The 20,793-nt window shown below is 46.7% G+C and overlaps 25 non-coding genes and 1 pseudogene across 25 annotated transcripts; 5 read left to right on the top strand and 21 right to left on the bottom strand.

Annotated features, from left to right (window-relative positions):
• Positions 1–506: 506 nt before the first annotated feature.
• On the bottom strand, positions 507–669 carry LOC134959254 (U1 spliceosomal RNA). Its single transcript, XR_010187319.1, has one exon. It is a non-coding gene; the product is annotated as a U1 spliceosomal RNA (small nuclear RNA).
• Positions 670–821: 152 nt separating this feature from the next.
• On the bottom strand, positions 822–984 carry LOC134959204 (U1 spliceosomal RNA). The gene has a single exon (XR_010187278.1). It is a non-coding gene; the product is annotated as a U1 spliceosomal RNA (small nuclear RNA).
• A 747-nt stretch (positions 985–1,731) lies between these two features.
• LOC134959209 (U1 spliceosomal RNA) lies at positions 1,732–1,895 on the bottom strand. Its single transcript, XR_010187282.1, has one exon. It is a non-coding gene; the product is annotated as a U1 spliceosomal RNA (small nuclear RNA).
• Positions 1,896–2,566: 671 nt separating this feature from the next.
• LOC134959231 (U1 spliceosomal RNA) lies at positions 2,567–2,729 on the bottom strand. Its single transcript, XR_010187304.1, has one exon. It is a non-coding gene; the product is annotated as a U1 spliceosomal RNA (small nuclear RNA).
• Positions 2,730–2,881: 152 nt separating this feature from the next.
• LOC134959202 (U1 spliceosomal RNA) lies at positions 2,882–3,045 on the bottom strand. Its single transcript, XR_010187276.1, has one exon. It is a non-coding gene; the product is annotated as a U1 spliceosomal RNA (small nuclear RNA).
• Positions 3,046–3,716: 671 nt separating this feature from the next.
• On the bottom strand, positions 3,717–3,879 carry LOC134959230 (U1 spliceosomal RNA). Its single transcript, XR_010187303.1, has one exon. It is a non-coding gene; the product is annotated as a U1 spliceosomal RNA (small nuclear RNA).
• A 152-nt stretch (positions 3,880–4,031) lies between these two features.
• LOC134959201 (U1 spliceosomal RNA) lies at positions 4,032–4,195 on the bottom strand. The gene has a single exon (XR_010187275.1). It is a non-coding gene; the product is annotated as a U1 spliceosomal RNA (small nuclear RNA).
• Positions 4,196–4,866: 671 nt separating this feature from the next.
• Positions 4,867–5,029, bottom strand: LOC134959237 (U1 spliceosomal RNA). The gene has a single exon (XR_010187311.1). It is a non-coding gene; the product is annotated as a U1 spliceosomal RNA (small nuclear RNA).
• A 152-nt stretch (positions 5,030–5,181) lies between these two features.
• LOC134959224 (U1 spliceosomal RNA) lies at positions 5,182–5,345 on the bottom strand. The gene has a single exon (XR_010187298.1). It is a non-coding gene; the product is annotated as a U1 spliceosomal RNA (small nuclear RNA).
• A 671-nt stretch (positions 5,346–6,016) lies between these two features.
• On the bottom strand, positions 6,017–6,180 carry LOC134959252 (U1 spliceosomal RNA). The gene has a single exon (XR_010187318.1). It is a non-coding gene; the product is annotated as a U1 spliceosomal RNA (small nuclear RNA).
• Positions 6,181–6,332: 152 nt separating this feature from the next.
• On the bottom strand, positions 6,333–6,496 carry LOC134959214 (U1 spliceosomal RNA). Its single transcript, XR_010187288.1, has one exon. It is a non-coding gene; the product is annotated as a U1 spliceosomal RNA (small nuclear RNA).
• Positions 6,497–7,188: 692 nt separating this feature from the next.
• Positions 7,189–7,330, bottom strand: LOC134959255 (U1 spliceosomal RNA; annotated as a pseudogene).
• A 150-nt stretch (positions 7,331–7,480) lies between these two features.
• Positions 7,481–7,644, bottom strand: LOC134959213 (U1 spliceosomal RNA). The gene has a single exon (XR_010187287.1). It is a non-coding gene; the product is annotated as a U1 spliceosomal RNA (small nuclear RNA).
• Positions 7,645–8,315: 671 nt separating this feature from the next.
• Positions 8,316–8,478, bottom strand: LOC134959232 (U1 spliceosomal RNA). Its single transcript, XR_010187305.1, has one exon. It is a non-coding gene; the product is annotated as a U1 spliceosomal RNA (small nuclear RNA).
• A 152-nt stretch (positions 8,479–8,630) lies between these two features.
• LOC134959203 (U1 spliceosomal RNA) lies at positions 8,631–8,794 on the bottom strand. Its single transcript, XR_010187277.1, has one exon. It is a non-coding gene; the product is annotated as a U1 spliceosomal RNA (small nuclear RNA).
• A 615-nt stretch (positions 8,795–9,409) lies between these two features.
• Positions 9,410–9,572, bottom strand: LOC134959239 (U1 spliceosomal RNA). Its single transcript, XR_010187312.1, has one exon. It is a non-coding gene; the product is annotated as a U1 spliceosomal RNA (small nuclear RNA).
• Positions 9,573–9,723: 151 nt separating this feature from the next.
• LOC134959228 (U1 spliceosomal RNA) lies at positions 9,724–9,887 on the bottom strand. The gene has a single exon (XR_010187301.1). It is a non-coding gene; the product is annotated as a U1 spliceosomal RNA (small nuclear RNA).
• Positions 9,888–10,558: 671 nt separating this feature from the next.
• Positions 10,559–10,721, bottom strand: LOC134959241 (U1 spliceosomal RNA). Its single transcript, XR_010187314.1, has one exon. It is a non-coding gene; the product is annotated as a U1 spliceosomal RNA (small nuclear RNA).
• Positions 10,722–10,873: 152 nt separating this feature from the next.
• On the bottom strand, positions 10,874–11,037 carry LOC134959211 (U1 spliceosomal RNA). The gene has a single exon (XR_010187285.1). It is a non-coding gene; the product is annotated as a U1 spliceosomal RNA (small nuclear RNA).
• Positions 11,038–11,708: 671 nt separating this feature from the next.
• LOC134959240 (U1 spliceosomal RNA) lies at positions 11,709–11,871 on the bottom strand. The gene has a single exon (XR_010187313.1). It is a non-coding gene; the product is annotated as a U1 spliceosomal RNA (small nuclear RNA).
• Positions 11,872–12,015: 144 nt separating this feature from the next.
• LOC134959426 (U5 spliceosomal RNA) lies at positions 12,016–12,131 on the top strand. Its single transcript, XR_010187464.1, has one exon. It is a non-coding gene; the product is annotated as a U5 spliceosomal RNA (small nuclear RNA).
• Positions 12,132–12,401: 270 nt separating this feature from the next.
• On the top strand, positions 12,402–12,517 carry LOC134959301 (U5 spliceosomal RNA). The gene has a single exon (XR_010187350.1). It is a non-coding gene; the product is annotated as a U5 spliceosomal RNA (small nuclear RNA).
• A 578-nt stretch (positions 12,518–13,095) lies between these two features.
• Positions 13,096–13,211, top strand: LOC134959495 (U5 spliceosomal RNA). The gene has a single exon (XR_010187525.1). It is a non-coding gene; the product is annotated as a U5 spliceosomal RNA (small nuclear RNA).
• A 286-nt stretch (positions 13,212–13,497) lies between these two features.
• LOC134959318 (U5 spliceosomal RNA) lies at positions 13,498–13,613 on the top strand. The gene has a single exon (XR_010187366.1). It is a non-coding gene; the product is annotated as a U5 spliceosomal RNA (small nuclear RNA).
• Positions 13,614–13,889: 276 nt separating this feature from the next.
• LOC134959491 (U5 spliceosomal RNA) lies at positions 13,890–14,005 on the top strand. Its single transcript, XR_010187523.1, has one exon. It is a non-coding gene; the product is annotated as a U5 spliceosomal RNA (small nuclear RNA).
• Positions 14,006–19,374: 5,369 nt separating this feature from the next.
• Positions 19,375–19,448, bottom strand: TRNAN-AUU (transfer RNA asparagine (anticodon AUU)). Its single transcript has one exon. It is a non-coding gene; the product is annotated as a tRNA-Asn (tRNA).
• Between the last annotated feature and the right edge of the window lie 1,345 nt (positions 19,449–20,793).

Below are 20,793 nucleotides of genomic sequence, written 5' to 3'. Positions count from 1 at the left end.
CTCCCTCGTGTTGTGTCTGAATGACAGCGTAATCCACAGCACTGAGATGGCGTTCTGCTGGGTATAACAGGCAGCCGTGCACACTTTCTCTTTATAATTAAGTACAATAGCTCCCAGTGATAGTATACATTTCAGAGTGTGCAGTGCAACATTAAAACATTAAATTATCCATAATAATTAGGGAACACATAGCATGAGCCTATACGCATTTCACTGCTATTGAGCTTCCTCAGGGCACTATAGTCCCTGTCCCAGCCCCTGAAGCATTCAAGCTGATTTCTTACAGCAGCTGGGCACTGTAACAACTCCAGAGCTGCTCTGTAAGGCAAGTAAAAGGGTGTGGGCCCTGCAGCACTAACTGTAGTTCGCATTGTGCATTGGAAGGCACAAAGTAAGCAGACGGGAGAAGTCAGGATAGTGCGCAAGGGCATAGAAGGGAGCGGCTCAAGAAAAGAGAAGTGGAAACAGACAGCAAACTAGGCTGGAGAGAGACCTGAGACAAAGAGATCTGAATTATACGAGAGCCGACCAGGGGAAACACAAATTATGCAGTCAAGTTTCCCACATTTGGGGAAATCGCAGAAGCAGCAAACCCAGAGTGCAATGGGTGAGCCTTGCCCTGGGAGAAGCACCTTCATGATCATAGTATCTCACCTGGCAGGTAAGTAGGAGTTGAGCTAGAGCTGGGGAGGGTCGCTGCTCGGGCACCCCCCTGTCAAGTGAAGGAGATCCAACTGAGGCAGCACAAGGGAACTCTCGAAAGAAGAACAAGGCTAGAGGAAGATCTGAGACAAAGAAATCTGACTTTTACCTGAGCTGACCAGAGGAAAGCACAAACACAGTCCCCCACTACCACAAATAATGCAGTCGAGTTTCCCACATTTGGGAAATCACAGGGGTCAGCATACCCAGAATGCAATGAATGAACCTCACCCTGGGAGAACAATCTTCATGACCATGGTATCTCCTATGCAAAATAAGTATGATTTGGGATAGGGCTGGGGAGGGCCGCTGCTCAGGCACATCTCTGTCAAGTAAAGATGTCTATTAGACCTAGCCTGCTGCAGCCCTTGTAGATTCTTATTAAAAAAAGTTCTTCTTTTCTTGTCAAAATTAATAGCTAAGAATAGGCTGCCTGAGGCCTGCCTGAGGCCTGCTACTGAAGGCACCAACTGAGGCCTGCCTGAGGCCTGCTACTGAAGGCACCAACTACAAACTGAGCTCCCTGTTCATGGAAGCGGGGTTATAGAGGAGGGGCGCTGAGCATCTTGGGAACAGTCAAAAGCTTTGAGCCTGTTGGTGCCTCAGATCAAGATCCTACTCTACACCCCAATGTGAATCCTTGTGGAGTCCAATGTACCCCACAGAAGAAATTAATGTGTCACACCCATTGGCAGCAACATTAGAATAGATGCTGACAGGCACAATTAAGAAAGGAAGAGGGGGGGGGGGTCATTTGAATCCAGCACATAGATGCAATTCGAATATGTAATTTGTACCTTCCTATTTTAAAATGTAATGGATGAACCTCACCCTTTGAGAACTATCTTCATGACCAAGAGATCTCATATGCAAGATAAGTATGAGTTGGAGCTGGGGAGGACGGCTGCTCAGGCACACCCCCGTCAAGTTAAGGAGATTCAACTGAGGCAGCGTAAAGGAACTCTCGAAAGAAGAACAAAGCTAGAGGAAGATCTGAGACAAAGAAATCTGACTTTTACCAGAGCTGACCAGAGGAAAGCACAAACACAGTCCCCCACTACCACAAATAATGCAGTTGAGTTTCCCACATTTGGGGAAATCACAGAGGTCAGCATACCCAGAATGCAATGAATGAACCTCACCCTGGAAGAACAATCTTCATGACCATGGTATCTCCTATGCAAAATAAGTATGATTTGGGATAGGGCTGGGGAGGGCCGCTGCTCAGGCACATCTCTGTCAATTAAAGGAGATTCAACTGAGGCAGCACAAGGGAACTCTCATCTGTGGACAACAACTGCAGGGAGAACACATATTTTCAGATGAACATGGGAGGGCAGAAGGCTACCTAATACTGAAGCAACCCCAAACAACAAACCAAATGCAACAACTAGTGCAAGCATTCCTGGGGGAAGGTCTGCAGCAGATGGATTTGCATATGGTGATGTCATCCAAGCAGTGGGTCAAAGTTGGCTTCAACCCTCGTCTGCATATGAAAAGAGAAAAGGGGCGTGCAGGGCATGGCGGCCTTTTGCGGCGCTTGGATGACCCCTAGTTCGCATTAAACACCTCCACCCTCCTTCGGTGTGGGGCTAATGTTGGCTATGCCCCAGCCCCTGAAGCATTCAAGCTGATTTCTTGCAGCAGCTGGGCACTGTAACAGCTCCAGAGCTGCTCTGTAAGGCAAGTAAAAGGGTGTGGGCCCTGCAGCACTACCTGTAGTTTGCATTGTGCGTTGGAAGGCACAAAGTAAGCAGACGGGAGAAGTCAGGATAGTGCGCAAGGGCATAGAAGTGAGCGGCTCAAGAAAAGAGAAGTGGAAACAGACAGCAAACTAGGCTGGAGAGAGACCTGAGACAAAGAGATCTGAATTATACGAGAGCCGACCAGGGGAAACACAAATTATGCAGTCAAGTTTCCCACATTTGGGGAAATCGCAGGAGCAGCACACCCAGAGTGCAATGGGTGAGCCTTGCCCTGGGAGAAGCACCTTCATGATCATAGTATCTCACCTGGCAGGTAAGTAGGAGTTGGGCTAGAGCTGGGGAGGGTCGCTGCTCGGGCACCCCCCTGTCAAGTGAAGGAGATCCAACTGAGGCAGCACAAGGGAACTCTCGAAAGAAGAACAAAGCCAGAGGAAGATCTGAGACAAAGAAATCTGACTTTTACCAGAGCTGACCAGAGGAAAGCACAAACACAGTCCCCCACTACCACAAATAATGCAGTCGAGTTTCCCACATTTGGGGAAATCACAGGGGTCAGCATACCCAGAATGCAATGAATGAACCTCACCCTGGGAGAACAATCTTCATGACCATGGTATCTCCTATGCAAAATAAGTATGATTTGGGATAGGGCTGGGGAGGGCCGCTGCTCAGGCACATCTCTCTCAAGTAAAGGAGATTCAACTGAGGCAGCACAAGGGAACTCTCATCTGGTGACAACAACTGCAGGGAGAACACATATTTTCAGATGAACATGGGAGGGCAGAAGGCTACCTAATACTGAAGCAACCCCAAACAACAAACCAAATGCAACAACTAGTGCAAGCATTCCTGGGGGAAGGTCTGCAGCAGATGGATTTGCATATGGTGATGTCATCCAAGCAGTGGGTCAAAGTTGGCTTCAACCCTCGTCTGCATATGAAAAGAGAAAAGGGGCGTGCAGGGCATGGCGGCCTTTTGCGGCGCTTGGATGACCCCTAGTTCGCATTAAACACCTCCACCCTCCTTCGGTGTGGGGCTAATGTTGGCTATGCCCCAGCCCCTGAAGCATTCAAGCTGATTTCTTGCAGCAGCTGGGCACTGTAACAGCTCCAGAGCTGCTCTGTAAGGCAAGTAAAAGGGTGTGGGCCCTGCAGCACTACCTGTAGTTTGCATTGTGGGTTGGAAGGCACAAAGTAAGCAGACGGGAGAAGTCAGGATAGTGCGCAAGGGCATAGAAGTGAGCGGCTCAAGAAAAGAGAAGTGGAAACAGACAGCAAACTAGGCTGGAGAGAGACCTGAGACAAAGAGATCTGAATTATACGAGAGCCGACCAGGGGAAACACAAATTATGCAGTCAAGTTTCCCACATTTGGGGAAATCGCAGGAGCAGCACACCCAAAGTGCAATGGGTGAGCCTTGCCCTGGGAGAAGCACCTTCATGATCATAGTATCTCACCTGGCAGGTAAGTAGGAGTTGGGCTAGAGCTGGGGAGGGTCGCTGCTCGGGCACCCCCCTGTCAAGTGAAGGAGATCCAACTGAGGCAGCACAAGGGAACTCTCGAAAGAAGAACAAGGCCAGAGGAAGATCTGAGACAAAGAAATCTGACTTTTACCAGAGCTGACCAGAGGAAAGCACAAACACAGTCCCCCACTACCACAAATAATGCAGTCGAGTTTCCCACATTTGGGGAAATCACAGGGGTCAGCATACCCAGAATGCAATGAATGAACCTCACCCTGGGAGAACAATCTTCATGACCATGGTATCTCCTATGCAAAATAAGTATGATTTGGGATAGGGCTGGGGAGGGCCGCTGCTCAGGCACATCTCTCTCAAGTAAAGGAGATTCAACTGAGGCAGCACAAGGGAACTCTCATCTGGTGACAACAACTGCAGGGAGAACACATATTTTCAGATGAACATGGGAGGGCAGAAGGCTACCTAATACTGAAGCAACCCCAAACAACAAACCAAATGCAACAACTAGTGCAAGCATTTCTGGGGGAAGGTCTGCAGCAGATGGATTTGCATATGGTGATGTCATCCAAGCAGTGGGTCAAAGTTGGCTTCAACCCTCGTCTGCATATGAAAAGAGAAAAGGGGCGTGCAGGGCATGGCGGCCTTTTGCGGCGCTTGGATGACCCCTAGTTCGCATTAAACACCTCCACCCTCCTTCGTTGTGGGGCTAATGTTGGCTATGCCCCAGCCCCTGAAGCATTCAAGCTGATTTCTTGCAGCAGCTGGGCACTGTAACAGCTCCAGAGCTACTCTGTAAGGCAAGTAAAAGGGTGTGGGCCCTGCAGCACTACCTGTAGTTCGCATTGTGCGTTGGAAGGCACAAAGTGAGCAGACGGGAGAAGTCAGGATAGTGCGCAAGGGCATAGAAGGGAGCGGCTCAAGGAAAGAGAAGTGGAAACAGACAGCACACTAGGCTGGAGAGAGACCTGAGACAAAGAGATCTGAATTATACGAGAGCCGACCAGAGGAAACACAAATTATGCAGTCAAGTGTCCCACATTTGGGGAAATCACAGGAGCAGCACACCCAGAGTGCAATGGGTGAGCCTTGCCCTGGGAGAAGCACCTTCCTGATCATAGTATCTCACCTGGCAGGTAAGTAGGAGTTGGGCTTACGCTGGGGACGGTCGCTGCTCGGACACCCCCCTGTCAAGTAAAGGAGATCCAACTGAGGCAGCACAAGGGAACTCTCGAAAGAAGAACAAGGCTAGAGGAAGATCTGAGACAAAGAAATCTGACTTTTACCAGAGCTGACCAGAGGAAAGCACAAACACAGTCCCCCACTACCACAAATAATGCAGTCGAGTTTCCCACATTTGGGGAAATCACAGGGCTCAGCATACCCAGAATGCAATGAATGAACCTCACCATGGGAGAACAATCTTCATGACCATGGTATCTCCTATGCAAAATAAGTATGATTTGGGATAGGGCTGGGGAGGTCCGCTGCTCAGGCATATCTCTGTCAAGTAAAGGAGATTCAACTGAGGCAGCACAAGGGAACTCTCATCTGGGGACAACAACTGCAGGGAGAACACATATTTTCAGATGAACATGGGAGGGCAGAAGGCTGCCTAATACTGAAGCACCCCCAAACAACAAACCAAATGCAACAACTAGTACAAGCATTCCTGGGGGAAGGTCTGCAGAAGACGGATTTGCATACGGTGATGTCATCCAAGCAGTGGGCTAAAGTTGGCTGGAACCCTCATCTGCATATGAAAAGAGAAAAGGGGTATGCAGGGCATGGCGGCCTTTTGCGGCGCTTGGATGACCCCTAGTTCGCAATAAACACCCCCACCCTCCTTCGGTGTGGGGCTCATGTTGGCTATGCCCCAGCCCCTGAAGCATTCAAGCTGATTTCTTGCAGCAGCTGGGCACTGTAACAGCTCCAGAGCTGCTCTGTAAAGCAAGTAAAAGGGTGTGGGCCCTGCAGCACTACCTGTAGTTTGCATTGTGCATTGGAAGGCACAAAGTAAGCAGACGGGGAGGTCAGGATAGTGCACAAGGGCATAGAAGGGAGCGGCTCAAGAAAAGAGAAGTGGAAACAGACAGCAAACTAGGCTGGAGAGAGACCTGAGACCTATGAGATCTGAATTATACGGGTAGCCGACCAGAGGAAACACAAATTATGCAGTCAAGTGTCCCACATTTGGGGAAATCGTAGGAGCAGCACACCCAGAGTGCAATGGGTGAGCCTTGCCCTTGGAGAAGCACCTTCCTGATCATAGTATCTCACCTGGCAGGTAAGTAGGAGTTGGGCTTGAGCTGGGGAGGGTCGCTGCTCAGGCACCCCCCTGTCAAGTGAAGGAGATCCAACTGAGGCAGCACAAGGAAACTCTCAAAAAAAGAACAAGGCTAGAGGAAGATCTGAGACAAAGAAATCTGACTTTTACCAGAGCTGACCAGAGGAAAGCACAAACACAGTCCCCCACTACCACAAATAATGCAGTCGAGTTTCCCACATTTGGGGAAATCACAGGGGTCAGCATACCCAGAATGCAATGAATGAACCTCACCCTGTGAGAACAATCTTCATGACCATGGTATCTCCTATGCAAAATAAGTATGATTTGGGATAGGGCTGGGGAGGGCCACTGCTCAGGCACATCTCTGTCAAGTAAAGGAGATTCAACTGAGGCAGCACAAGGGACCTCTCATCTGGGGACAACAACTGCAGGGAGAACACATATTTTCAGATGAACATGGGAGAGCAGAAGGCTGCCTAATACTGAAGCACCCCCAAACAACAAACCAAATGCAACAACTAGTACAAGCATTCCTGGGAAAAGGTCTGCAGAAGACGGATTTGCATACGGTGATGTCATCCAAGCAGTGGGCCAAAGTTGGCTGGAACCCTCATCTGCATATGAAAAGAGAAAAGGGGTATGCAGGGCATGGCGGCCTTTTGCGGCGCTTGGATGACCCTTAGTTCGCATTAAACACCTCCACCCTCCGTCGGTGTGGGGCTCATGTTGGCTATGCCCCAGCCCCTGAAGCATTCAAGCTGATTTCTTGCAGCAGCTGGGCACTGTAACAGCTCCAGAGCTGCTCTGTAAGGCAAGTAAAAGGGTGTGGGCCCTGCAGCACTACCTGTAGTTTGCATTGTGCGTTGGAAGGCACAAAGTAAGCAGACAGGAGAAGTCAGGAGAGTGCACAAGGGCATAGAAGGCAGGGGCTCAAGAAAAGAAAAGTGGAAACAGACAGCAAACTAGGCTGGAGAGAGACCTGAGACAAAGAGATCTGAATTATATGAGAGCCGACCAGGGGAAACACAAATTATGCAGTCAAGTGTCCCACATTTGGGGAAATCGTAGGAGCAGCACACCCAGAGTGCAATGGGTGAGCCTTGCCCTGGGAGAAGCACCTTCTCGATCATAGTATCTCACCTGGCAGGTAAGTAGGAGTTGGGCTAGCTGGGGACGGTCGCTGCTCGGGCACCCCCCTGTCAAGTGAAGGAGATCCAACTGAGGCAGCACAAGGAAACTCTCGAAAAAAGAACAAGGCTAGAGGAAGATCTGAGACAAAGAAATCTGACTTTTACCAGAGCTGACCATAGGAAAGCACAAACACAGTCCCCCACTACCACAAATAATGCAGTCGAGTTTCCCACATTTGGGGAAATCACAGGGGTCAGCATACCCAGAATGCAATGAATGAACCTCACCCTGGGAGAACAATCTTTATGACCATGGTATCTCCTATGCAAAATAAGTATGATTTGGGATAGGGCTGGGGAGGGCCGCTGCTCAGGCACATCTCTGTCAAGTAAAGGAGATTCAACTAAGGCAGCACAAGGGAACTCTCATCTGGGGACAACAACTGCAGGGAGAACACATATTTTCAGATGAACATGGGAGGGCAGAAGGCTGCCTAATACTGAAGCACCCCCAAACAACAAACCAAATGTAACAACTAGTAAAAGCATTCCTGGGAGAAGGTCTGCAGAAGACGGATTTGCATACGGTGATGTCATCCAAGCAGTGGGCCAAAGTTGGCTGGAACCCTCATCTGCATATGAAAAGAGAAAAGGGTTATGCAGTGCATGGCGGCCTTTTGCGGCGCTTGGATGACCCCTAGTTCGCATTAAATACCTCCACCCTCCTTCGTTGTGGGGCTGATGTGGGCTATGCCCCAGCCCCTGAAGCATTCAAGCTGATTTCTTGCAGCAGCTGGGCACTGTAACAGCTCCAGAGCTGCTCTGTAAGGCAAGTAAAAGGGTGTGGGCCCTGCAGCACTACCTGTAGTTCGCATTGTGTGTTGGAAGGCACAAAGTAAGCAGACGGGAGAAGTCAGGATAGTGCGCAAGGGCATAGAAGGGAGCGGCTCAAGAAAAGAGAAGTGGAAACAGACAGCAAACTAGGCTGGAGAGAGACCTGAGACAAAGAGATCTGAATTATACGAGAGCCGTCCAGGGGAAACACAAATTATGCAGTCAAGTTTCCCACATTTGGGGAAATCGCAGGGGCAGCACACCCAGAGTGCAATGGGTGAGCCTTGCCCTGGGAGAAGCACCTACATGATCATAGTATCTCACCTGGCAGGTAAGTAGGAGTTGGGCTAGAGCTGGGGAGGGTCGCTGCTCGGGTACCCCCCTGTCAAGTGAAGGAGATCAAACTGAGGCAGCACAAGGGAACTCTTGAAAGAAGAACAAGGCTAGAGGAAGATCTGAGACAAAGAAATCTGACTTTTACCAGAGCTGACCAGAGGAAAGCACAAACACAGTCCCCCACTACCACAAATAATGCAGTCGAGTTTCCCACATTTGGGAAAATCACAGGGGTCAGCATACCCAAAATGCAATGAATGAACCTCACCCTCGGAGAACAATCTTCATGACCATGGTATCTCCTATGCAAAATAAGTATGATTTGGGATAGGGCAGGGGAGGGCCGCTGCTCAGGCACATCTCTGTCAAGTAAAGGAGATTCAACTGAGGCAGCACAAGGGAACTCCCATCTCGGGACAACAACTGCAGGGAGAACACATATTTTCAGATCTACATGGGAGGGCAGAAGGCTGCCTAATACTGAAGCACCCCCAAACAACAAACCAAATGCAACAACTAGTACAAGCATTCCTGGGGGAAGTTCTGCAGAAGACGGATTTGCATACGGTGATGTCATCCAAGCAGTGGGCCAAAGTTGGCTGGAACCCTCATCTGCATATGAAAAGAGAAAAGGGGTATGCAGGGCATGGCGGCCTTTTGCGGCGCTTGGATGACCCTTAGTTCGCATTAAACACCCCCACCCTCCATCGGTGTGGGGCTCATGTTGGCTATGCCCCAGCCCCTGAAGCATTCAAGCTGATTTCTTGCAGCAGCTGGGCACTGTAACAGCTCCAGAGCTGCTCTGTATGGCAAGTAAAAGGGTGTGGGCCCTGCAGCACTACCTGTAGTTTGCATTGTGCATTGGAAGGCACTTAAGAAAAGAGAAGTGGAAACAGACAGCAAACTAGGCTGGAGAGAGACCTGAGACAAAGAGATCTGAATTATACGAGAGCCGACCAGGGGAAACACAAATTATGCAGTCAAGTTTCCCACATTTGGGGAAATCGCAGGAGCAGCACACCCAGAGTGCAATGGGTGAGCCTTGCCCTGGGAGAAGCACCTACATGATCATAGTATCTCACCTGGCAGGTAAGTAGGAGTTGGGCTAGAGCTGGGGAGGGTCGCTGCTCGGGTACCCCCTGTCAAGTGAATGAGATCCAACTGAGGCAGCACAAGGGAATTCTCGAAAGAAGAACAAGGCTAGAGGAAGATCTGAGACAAAGAAATCTGACTTTTACCAGAGCTGACCAGAGGAAAACACAAACACAGTCCCCCACTACCACAAATAATGCTGTCGAGTTTCCCACATTTGGGGAAATCACAGGGGTCAGCATACCCAGAATGCAATGAATGAACCTCACACTGGGAGAATAATCTTCATGACCATGGTATCTCCTATGCAAAATAAGTATGATTTGGGATAGGGCTGTGGAGGGCCGCTGCTCAGGCACATCTCTGTCAAGTAAAGGAGATTCAACTGAGGCAGCATAAGGGAACTCTCATCTGGGGACAACAACTGCAGGGAGAACACATATTTTCAGATGAACATGGGAGGGCAGAAGGCTGCCTAATACTGAAGCACCCCCAAACAACAAACCAAATGCAACAACTAGTGCAAGCATTCCTGGGGGAAGGCCTGCAGCAGATGGATTTGCATATGGTGATGTCATCCAAGCAGTGAGTCAAAGTTGGCTTCAACCCTCGTCTGCATATGAAAAGAGAAAAGGGGCGTGCAGGGCATGGCGGCCTTTTGCGGCGCTTGGATGACCCCTAGTTCGCATTAAACACCTCCACCCTCCTTCGGTGTGGGGCTCTGGTTGGCTATGCCCCAGCCCCTGAAGCATTCAAGCAGATTTCTTGCAGTAGCTGGGCAGTGTAACAGCTCCAGAGCTGCTCTGTACGGCAAGTAAAAGGGTGTGGGCCCTGCAGCACTACCTGTAGTTTGCATTGTTCATTGGAAGGCACAAAGTAAGCAGACGGGAGAAGGAAGGATAGTGCGCAAGGCCATAGAATGGAGCGGCTTAAGAAAAGAGAAGTGGAAACAGACAGCAAACTAGGCTGGAGAGAGACCTGAGACAAAGAGATCTGAATTATACGAGAGCCGACCAAGGGAAACACAAATTATGCAGTCAAGTTTCCCACATTTGGGGAAATCGCAGGGGCAGCACAACCAGAGTGCAATGGGTGAGCCTTGCCCTGGGAGAAGCACCTTCATGATCATAGTATCTCACCTGGCAGGTAAGTAGGAGTTGGGCTAGAGCTGGGGAGGGTCACTGCTCGGGCACCCCCCTGTCAAGTGAAAAAGATCCAACTGAGGCAGCACAAGTGAACTCTCGAAAGAAGAACAAGGCTAGAGGAAGATCTGAGATAAAGAAATCTGACTTTTACCAGAGCTGACCAGAGGAAAGCACAAACACAGTCCCCCACTACCACAAATAATGCAGTCGAGTTTCCCACATTTGGGGAAATCACAGGGGTCAGCATACCCAGAATGCAATGAATGAACCTCACCCTGGGAGAACAATCTTCATGACCATGGTATCGCCTATGCAAAATAAGTATGATTTGGGATAGGGCTGGGGAGGACCGCTGCTCAGGCACATCTCTGTCAAGTAAAGGAGATTCAACTGAGGCAGCACAAGGGAACTCTCATCTGGGGACAACAACTGCAGGGAGAACACATATTTTCAGATGAACATGGGAGGGCAGAAGGCTGCCTAATACTGAAGCACCCCCAAACAACAAACCAAATGCAACAACTAGTGCAAGCATTCCTGGGGGAAGGCCTGCAGCAGATGGATTTGCATATGGTGATGTCATCCAAGCAGTGGGTCAAAGTTGGCTTCAACCCTCGTCTGCATATGAAAAGAGACAAGGGGCGTGCAGGGCATGGCGGCCTTTTGCGGCGCTTGGATGACCCCTAGTTCGCATTACACACCTCCACCCTCCTTCGGTGTGGGGCTCATGTTGGCTATGCCCCAGCCCCTGAAGCATTCAAGCTGATTTCTTGCAGCAGCTGGGCACTGTAACTGCTCCAGAGATGCTCTGTAAGGCAAGTAAAAGGGTGTGGGCCCTGCAGCACTACCTGTAGTGTGCATTGTGCGTTGGAAGGCACGAAGTAAGCAGACGGGAGAAGTCAGGATAGTGCGCAAGGGCATAGAAGGGAGCGGCTCAAGAAAAGAGAAGTGGAAACAGACAGCAAACTAGGCTGGAGAGAGACCTGAGACAAAGAGATCTGAATTATACGAGAGCCGACCAGGGGAAACACAAATTATGCAGTCAAGTTTCCCACATTTGGGGAAATCGCAGAAGCAGCACACCCAGAGTGCAATGGGTGAGCCTTGCCCTGGGAGAAGCACCTTCCTGATCATAGTTTCTCACCTGGCAGGTAAGTAGGAGTTGGGCTAGAGCTGGGGAGGGTCGCTGCTCGAGCACCCCCCTGTCAAGTAAAGGAGATTCAACTGAGGCAGCACATGGGAACTCTCATCTGGGGACAACAACTGCAGGGAGAACACATATTTTCAGATAAAAATCTTGGTCATGCTCTGGTTTCTCTTCAGAACGAGCAAATCTTTCGCCTTTTACTAAAGATTTCCGTGGAGAGGAGCAAAACTGAGTTTTATCTCAATTTTTGCATGCCCCTTCTTTTTGGGGTTTCTTTTATCGGTTTAAAGATAGAATGAGTGTGCTTTAATGTAAGCTCATTTGCATAGAAATGACAGTAAATGTTTGTTTCTTTTCAAACAGAACTTTCTTGACCATGCTACTTGCTTGAAAGATCTGGGAGCACATGGAATACAGTACAAACCATGCTTATAGCAAGGAGAAGACAGGTGAGAAATCTGCTTTCTTTCAAATTGGGCGCCCACTTTGATCTGAATGAGGACTGCTGGCACGGCACTCAGGCGACAGGTGGAATCTTGGTCATGCTCTGGTTTCTCTTCAGAACGAACAAATCTTTCGCCTTTTACTAAAGATTTCCGTGGAGAGGAGCAAAACTGAGTTTTATCTCAATTTTTGCATGCCCCATCTTATTGGGGTTTCTTTTATCAGATTAAAGACAGAACGAGTGTGCTTTAATGTAAGCTCATTTGCATAGAAATGACAGTAAATGTTTGTTTCTTTTCAAACAGAACTTTCTTGACCACACTAATTGCTTGAAAGATCTGGGAGCACATGGAAAAGAGTACAAACCATGGGGGTAATTCCAAGTTGATCGCAGCAGGAATTTTTTTAGCAGTTGGCCAAAACCATGTGCACTGCAGGGGGGCAGATATAACATGTGCAGAGAGAGTTAGATTTGGGTGGGGTGTGTTCAATCTGCAATCTAAATTGCAGTGTAAAAATAAAGCAGCCAGTATTAACCCTGCACAGAAACAAAATAACCCACCCAAATCTAACTCTCTCTGCACATGTTATATCTGCCCCCCCTGCAGTGCACATGGTTTTGCCCAACTGCTAAAAAATTTCCTGCTGCGATCAACTTGGAATTACCCCCCATGTTTATAGCAAGGGGAAGCCTGGTGAGAAATCTGCTTTATTTCTTTCAAATTGGGTGCTCACTTTGAGCTGAATGAGGACTGCTGGCATGGCACTCAGGCGAGAGGTGGAATCTTGGTCATGCTCTGGTTTCTCTTCAGAATGAACAAATCTTTTGCCTTTTATTAAAGATTTCCGCGGAGAGGAGCAAAACTGAGTTTTATCTCAATGTTTGCATGCCCCATATTATTGGGGTTTCTTTTATCAGTTTAAAGACAGAACGAGTGTGCTTTCTTGTTAGCTTTAATGTAAGTTTATTTGCATAACAATGACAATAAATGTCTGTTTCTTTTCAAGCAGAACTTTCTTGACCATACTAATTGCTTGAAAGATCTGGGAGCACATGGAAAAGAGTACAAACCATGCTTATAGCAAGGGGAAGCCTGGTGAGAAATCTGCTTTCTTTCTTTCAAATTGGGTGCTCACTTTGAGCTGAATGAGGACTGCTGGCATGGCACTCAGGCGACAGGTGGAATCTTGGTCATGCTCTGGTTTCTCTTCAGAACTAACAAATCTTTCGCCTTTTACTAAAGATTTCCGTGGAGAGGAGCAAAACTGAGTTTTATCTCAATTTTTGCATGCCCCATCTTATTGGGGTTTTATTTTATCGGTTTAAAGATAGAACGAGTGTGCTTTAATGTAAGCTCATTTGCATAGAACTGACAGTAAATGTTTGTTTCTTTTCAAACAGAACTTTCTTGACCACACTAATTGTTTGAAAGATCTGGGAGCACATGGAAAAAGAGTACAAACCATGTTTATAGCAAGGGGAAGCCTGGTGAGAAATCTGCTTTCTTTCATTCAAATTGGGTGCTCACTTTGAGCTGAATGAGAACTGCTGGCATGGCACTCAGGCGACAGGTGGAATCTTGGTCATGCTCTGGTTTCTCTTCAGAACTAACAAATATTTCGCCTTTTATTAAAGATTTCCGTGGAGAGGAGCAAAACTGAGTTTTATCTCAATTTTTGCATGCCCCATATTATTGGGGTTTCTTTTATCAGTTTAAAGACAGAACGAGTGTGCTTTCTTGTTAGCTTTAATGTAAGTTTATTTGCATAACAATGACAGTAAATGTTTGTTTCTTTTCAAACAGAACTTTCTTGACCATGCTAATTGCTTGAAAGATCTGGGAGCACATGGAAAACAGTACAAACCATGCAGTATCACAAGAGCCTTTATTTGATCTTTCATGAAGATAGAGCAGAATTGAGGACACGTCAACAATTTCTGCCAAAGGTGGGTCATCTTTCCACATGGTGCCTTTGGCCACTGACACCTTCGTTGAGTCAAAGTCTCTGGCTGTGGTCAGAACTTTGAAAATTTATGTCACCAGAACGGTTCAGATTAGGAAAACAGAGGCTCTGTTTGTCCTGTATGCTCCCAACAGGATTGGGTATCCTGCTTCCATGCAGACCATTATGCGCTGGATCTGTGGTAAGATTCAGCATGCTCATTCCACGGCAGGATTGCCGTTACTGAATTAGGTGAAGACCCATTCTACTAGAAAGGAGGGTTCATCCTGGGCAGCTGGTCGGGGAGTCTCGGCATTGCAACTTTGCCGAGCAGCTATTTAGTAAACACTTTTGCTAAGTTTTACAAGTTTGATACCTTGGCTGATGATAACCTCAAGTTGGGTCATTCGGTGCTGCAGAGTCGTACGCACTCTCCCACCCGTTCAAGAGCTTTGGTATAACCCCATGGTTCTTAATGTGACCCCAGCATCCTCTAGGTCGTATGAGAAAATAGGATTTTAATACCTACTGGTAAATCCTTTTCTCTTAGTCCGTAGAGGATGCTGGGCACCCGTCCCAGTCCATACTGTGTCTGCAGTTATTACTTGTGGTTATACACATGTTGTGTTACGGTTCTGGTCAGCTTTTTGCTGCAATTGTTCATGCCGTTGGCTTGTGTTCTGTTGAATGCCACGTTCTGCGGCATGCTTAAGGTGTGAGCTGGTAAGATGCTCACCTTAGTTTAACAATAAATCCTTTCCTCGAAATGTCCGTCTCCCTGGGCACAGTTCCTATAACTGGAGTCTGGAGGAGGGGCATAGAGGGAGGAGCCAGTTCACACCCTTTGAAAGTCTTAAAGTGCCCATGTCTCTTGCGGATCCCGTCTATACCCCATGGTTCTTAATGTGACCCCAGCATCCTCTACGGACTAAGAGAAAAGGATGCCCTTGTGTACTATCCTGATTTCTCCTCCCGTCTGCTTACTTTGTGCCTTCCAACGCACAATGCGAACTACAGGTGGTGCTGCAGGGCCCACACCCTTTTACTTGCCTTACAGAACAGCTCTGGAGCTGTTACAGTGCCCAGCTGCTGCAAGAAATCAGCATGAATGCTTCAGGGGATGGGGCATGGCCAACATGAGCCCTACACCAAAGGAGGGTGGGGGTGTTTAATGCGAACTAGGGGTCATCCAAGCACTGCAAAAGGCCGCCATGCCCTGCATGCCCCTTTTCTCTTTTTATATGCAGATGAGGGTTCCAGACAACTTTGGCCCACTGCTTGGATGACATCACCGTATGCAAATCCGTCTGCTGCAGACCTTCCCCCAGGAATGCTTGCACTAGTTGTTGGATATGGTTTGATATTTGATGGTGCTTCAGTATTAGGCAGCCTTCCGCCCTCCCATGTTCATCTGAAAAGATGTGGTCTCCCTGCAGTTGTTGTCCCCAGACGAGAGTTCCCTTGTGCTTCCTCAGTTGAATCTCCTTAACTTGACGGGGGAGGGGCTGCCCGAGCTGCCACCCTCCCCAGCCCTATCCCAACTCATACTTATTTTACATATTAGATCTCTTGATCATGAAGATTGTTCTAACAGGGTGAGGTTCATCCATTATATTTTAAAATAGGAAGGTACAAATTACATATTTGAATTGCATCTATGTGCTGGATTCAAATGCCCCCCCCCCTTCCTTTCTCAATTGTGCCCGTCAGCAGCTATTCTAAGGTTGCTGCCAATGGGTGTGACACATTAATTTCTTCTGTGGGGTACACTGGACTCCACAAGGATTCACATTGGGGTGTAGAGTAGGATCTTGATCTGAGGCACCAACTGGCTCAAAGCTTTTGACTATTCCCAAGATGCTCAGCGCATCCTCCTCTATAACCCCGCTTCCATGAACAGGGAGCTCAGTTTGTAGTTGGTGCCTTCAGTAGCAGGCCACTTAACAGGGGCCTGCCTCAGGCAGCCTATTCTTAGCTATTAATTTTGACAAGAAAAGAAGAACTTGTTTTACGAGAATCTACAAGGGCTGCAGCAGGCTAGGTCTAATAGACATCTTTACTGCAGCTTCATCACTCCCAGCGGCGCTTTATACTCCCGTGCCCTGGTTGCTGGGTCACTGCAGCGGAGGCTCCGGTTTCTTCCTAAGGTCAGTCACACACACACCGCCCTTCCGGATCACGAGGCCGCTGATTAAGGGGAGCGTGGCCGTAGGGGGTGGGCCGTGTGCGCACTGGGGTGGACACTGATTACTGGGCAGCCGCTCCACTAGCCACCAGGTACAGTTAAGGAGCACAGGTCTGGGGGTTTTTCTCCTATATTAACCCAATTTTGTACTGCCCGCAGCGCATTGTGATAGGTAATAGGGCCTGATTCAGGTTGGATTGCAATCACAATAAGCGATCCAACTGCAAAAATTGCTAAGAGCATACGCATGTGCCTGCATGCGATCGCCTCTGCCTGTCAATCGGGGCAGGGGGGGAGAGTGGGGTCTGCAACACTCCTTTTCCAAGTCAGGGATGGAGCAGTGCAGGGGCAAGGCTTCAAAATGGGGTCTGCAATGGAGGAGACACAGGGGGCGTGGTCACAGCGGCTGTATGACATCACATTCAGCCGCTGTGATCACAAAAATGGTGGCGGCTTCCTGCGCGCACATACAGTCTGCACCAGCAGGAGGCTACACCATTGTTTATGATCACGCTGAACTGCAGTGCGACTGCAATTACAGCATGGTCAAGAAGGGAGGTGTCATACTGGGTGGCCATGCCCTGTCACTGTGCAGGAGCCAGCACCGCTTACACACTAGTCCCCGGGTGCAGCCCCCAACCCCCGGGACACCCGGAGCAACAAAATGTAGATTCAGGCCACCAGGCCACGCCCCTACCTATGAAATCATGACTCCTTTGTACCATTGCGCTGCTTATTTGCACGCACTGCATTACAATCTCCCTCGCCACCTCTCTGGGTGTCACCAGTGATAGTGACACCTCTGCCATGCTTGTAGCAGCTGGTCCTGAGATCTATGCCTCAAGCCCTGAGTGTTTGCCCTTGTGACTTGTTGATCATCATAGCGAAGCAGATGCTTACAGAAAACTGCAGGGGCTTAGATTTAAAATAAAAAAATTGATGGGTATAAGGTAGAGAGGAGCGGGTTCAGTTCTCCGAGAACCGAATTCCCCACGAACTCCACGTGGTTTACACTGGTCTGAGGCAGGCTCGGTTGTTCCCGCCTGACTCTGAAAACCTGAACAAGGGAAAATGTCATCATCCCGCTGTCGGATTCTCGCGAGATTCGGATTCCATATAAAGAGCTGCGCGTTGCCGCCATTTTTACTCGTGCATTGAAGAGAGAGCGGAGAGGACGTGGCTATGTTCTCTCAGTGGAAATCTCAATATCAGTGCTCAGTATCAGTGGTTACTTATTGCTGCTCAGTAATACTAGTAGTGTGTCTCTCCTGCTCAGTGTCAGTTCTCAGTAGTATCCTCATCAGTGCTCAGTATCACTGCTCATTGTCTTGTGCTGCATTGTGGTGCTCAGCATACTACAGTACATTACTAATAGTCCAGTGCTGCATCTTGCTGCTCAGTGTCAGTTCTAGAATCCTCATCAGTGCTCACTATCACTGCTCATTGCATTGTGGTGTTCTGTATACTACAGTAACATAGTAATATAGTAACATATAGTAACATAGTTTTTGAGGTTGAATAGAGGCAAATTGCCCATCGTGTTCAACCTGTTTTAAGTTGTGATGATTCTACATACTTGCTGAATAATGTTTTATGACTAGTAAGCTACTATAACTCATGTTACCCCCGGATTAACCATGTTGATATTTTAAGTATTATAACCTTGGATAGCTTTTTCATTCAGAAATGTATCCATTCCTTTTTTAAATCCAATTACAGAGTCCGCCATTACCACCTTCCCTGGCAGGGAAGTCCACATCCTGATTGCCCTAACAGTGAAGAACCCTTTCCTCCATTGCGTTCTGAACTTTCCTCCAGTCGCAGCGAGTGACCACGTGTTCTTTTAATAAATAATTCCTCTGATAACTCTTTGTTATGTATCTTTACATATTTGAAGATATTAATAATATCTCCTCTTAGGCACCTCTTTTCTAGTGTATACATATTCAGCCTAGTAAGTCTTTCCTTATAGTCCAGTACTTTTAGGCCTTTAATCAATTTAGTCTTCAGGATCTCTCGGACTTCCATGAGCAGCAGAGTAGTGCAATGGAAGAATGCTGGGCCCATAACCCAGAGGTCGATTGATCGAAACTATCCTCTGCTATGTGCATTTTTTTTTTTTATAATTAAAGTAATCAAAAACTGGGATTGATATTTTGGCTCTTTTATTTTTACTTAAAGTACAATAACTTTTATAATTTTAATTTGTTTTAATAGTATATTGACAGCATTGTTTTCTTTAAAAAATCCACTTAATTTTCTTTACCCTATTACTGAAATGGTAATTGACAAAAACAAACTACATTGTCACCAGAAGAGCAATGCAAAATGTACAAGTGATATATTAAAATCATCTTCCATCTTGAATTTCAATGATGCATTGGGACAACAATTTTGTGAGAAACATCTTCACCCATAAAGAAAGATTTTCTTAATTCCTTACCTGTGTGCTGATTAGATATTACCTTGTTTTCACATTAAACAGACTTCCACATGAGAAAGCAGCAAGGATGCAGTAACGTTTATGTTTCCTGGTGTCAACCTGTATTATTTCAGTAGACATTGAAATGAGGATGCATCTTGCTGCCTTTCCAATGTAGCAAGTTTAATTCAGTAATAGGTGAAAAAACATTCCTACAAAGGTGTTAATCAGAGACTTGGCTTTGTGGACACTTTTCAGAGAGCAAATTTGTTAGCATAAAAATAAAGACAGAAAATGAAGAGCTGTTTAATCACTCAATTGGACTTTTCTGACAGCATAATTTTTTTTCTCAGCAACCCACTGCTAAATTGTGCTTCCTAGCTGTTTTTTATAAAATCACTTAATCAAATCTAACTCTGATTACATCAGAGAAGGCCAGGTACCCTACACCATAAGAGGGGGTTTGAAATTTTGACTTGTCTACTTAAAGATCACCAAAATCTGATCACAAGGTCAATTACATCCCTGGGTGGGATTGAACCACCAACCTTTTGGTTAATAGCCAAACATGCTAACCGATTGCACCACAGAGACACCTCGTAAAATTCATTCTGACAAAGGCTAATAAGCATTCATCTAGAACGTTTCCTAGAAAAACTTTAAAAAGTCAATAATCTGGAGAGTTTTTGTAAGAAACACATTGCTACTTTCCCATGATGAGTGAGTGCTTCAGGATCTCTTGCACTTACATGAGCAGCAGAGTACTGCAACGGAAGCATGCTGGGCCCATAACCCAGAGGTAGGCAGATTGAAACTATCCTCTGCTATATGCATTGTTTTTTGTTAATTAAAGTAATCCAAAACTGGGATTGATATTTTGGCTCTTTTATTTTTACTTAAAGTACAATAACTTTTACCATTTTAATTTGTTTTAATAGTATATTGACAGTATTGTTTTCTTTCAAAAATCCACTTAATTTTCTTTACCCTATTATTAAAATGGTAATTGACAAAAACAAACTACATTGTCACCAGAAGAGCAGTACAAAATGTACAAGTGATATATTAAAATCATCTTTCCAGCTTGAATTTCAATGATGCTTTGGTGCAACAATTTTGTGAGAAACATCTTCACCCATAAAGAAAGATTTTCTTAATTCCTTACCTGTGTGCTGATTAGATATCACCTTGTTTTCACATTAAACAGACTTCCCCATGAGGAAGAAGCAAGGATGCAGTGACGTTTATGTTTCCTGGTGTCAACCTGTATTATTTCAGTAGACATTGAAATGAGGATGCATCTTGCTGCCTTTCCAATGAAGCAAGTTTAATTCAGTAATAGGTGAAAAACCATTCCTACAAAGGTGTTAATCAGAGACTTGACTTTGTGGACACTTTTCAGAGAGCAAATTTGTTAGCATAAACATAAAATCAGAAAATGAAGAGCTGTTTAATCACTCAATTGGACTTTTCTGCCAGCATAATTTTTTTTCTCTGCAACACACTGCTAAATTGTGCTTCCTAGCTGTTTTTTATAAAACCACTTAATCAAATCTAACTCTGATTACATCAGAGAAGGCCAGGTACCCTACACCATAAGAGGGGGTTTTAAACTTTGACTTGTCTACTTAAAGATCACCAACATCTAATCACAAGGTCAATTACATCCATGGGTGGGATTGAACCACCAACCTTTTGGTTAATAGCCAAACATGCTAACCGATTGCACCACAGAGACACCTCGTAAAAGTACATACTGACAAAGGCTAATAAGCATTCATCTAAAACGTTTCCTAGAAAAACTTTAAAAAGTCAATAATCTGGAGAGTTTTTGTAAGAAACACATTGGTACTTTCCCATGATGAGCGAGTGCTTCAGGATCTCTTTCACTTACATGGGCTATTAACCAAAAGGTTGGTGGTTCAATCCCACCCAGGGA

This window comes from Pseudophryne corroboree, chromosome 9, assembly GCF_028390025.1.
Source record: "Pseudophryne corroboree isolate aPseCor3 chromosome 9, aPseCor3.hap2, whole genome shotgun sequence".
Lineage (NCBI taxonomy): Eukaryota > Metazoa > Chordata > Amphibia > Anura > Myobatrachidae > Pseudophryne > Pseudophryne corroboree.
Note: the sequence above shows the minus strand (reverse complement) of the source record. Positions and strands in the feature narration are given on the sequence as shown.